This window comes from Octopus bimaculoides, chromosome 1, assembly GCF_001194135.2.
Source record: "Octopus bimaculoides isolate UCB-OBI-ISO-001 chromosome 1, ASM119413v2, whole genome shotgun sequence".
Classification (NCBI taxonomy): Eukaryota; Metazoa; Mollusca; class Cephalopoda; order Octopoda; family Octopodidae; genus Octopus; species Octopus bimaculoides.
Window position 1 is genome coordinate 97427982 of NC_068981.1, and position 1264 is coordinate 97429245.

Genomic DNA, 1264 nt, shown 5'->3' on the forward strand with positions numbered 1-1264 from the left:
CATTTCCTTCATCAGCTGCCACCATTCTAAAACCAAGCGTTTCGAAGAGTTATGGCAAATAATAATAATAATAATAATAATAATAATAATAATAATAATAATAATAATAATAATAATAATAATAATGATAATAATGACAATAATTGAATGATATATTATGCACTTTACTGTGTTTTGTTATAAGTATGATTCCCAGATCCGCAGAAAAATTGTCTTGCATGAAACCAGTATGTGTTGGGAAAAAAAAAACGAAGTTTGGGGACTGCTGCTGCATACCATACACTTAAAAAGACGAGTTGATCGCAGCTGGTGTGTCTTTGATTATATATCTGCTTCATTAGGTTTGACCCAGGGATGAAAAATAACAACAACAACAACAATAACAGGTCTTGTAATCGATTCCCACCATCTCTACGGTCATAATCTTTCTACTTCCTACCATTTCTATTAACCAGACCACCATGGTCTTCCAGTAGCATCTGCCCACCACCTCTGTCACGTCTCTTTGAGCATGCAGCACACAACGACCACCTCACTGCGTTTCAAACTGTAACGATACCCCATAATTAGCCACTGATAGGTAATTAATTGACCCGGATGTCCGTAGAAGACAAATCTTTGTAATCAGTCAAACGACGAACAAACAGAACAACAAAGACGTTACTGACAACAAAAAAACATCAAAAATTAACAACAATCGTATAACAACAACAATAGCAAATATCACAACAATAATAACAGTAACAATAGTAGCAACAACAATAACTACTATAGCAATAGAAGCAACAACAACAACAACAGTATACAACCATGGTTGAAGAAAACACACATTATACCGTCATCACAGCACTGACTCCAACACAAGAGAAGGGAGCCTCTCAATAGTTGTCATTGACAAACTAGACATAACAGCTAAATCTCCCGCAACTCACACTCCATTGTGTTGTTGTTGTTGGTGTTGTTGTTGTTGTTATTATTATTATTATTATTATTATTATTATTATTATTATTATTATTATTATTATAATTATTATTATTATGTTTTCTTTTTCTTCTTCTTTCTTCAAATTTTCTTCCATTTCTTGCCGAGTGTTTTCCGTACACTTAGGGCAGAGAAACTCATTGTATGCATTCCCAGTTTACACACGCAAATTCACAGGTAAAATATGTATTTAAAAAAGAATTAATAAATAAATAAATTCATGAATGGATATTGTTTTAAGAGCATAGAAAAAATGTGTTTACCCTCTTAGTTCACTCAGCC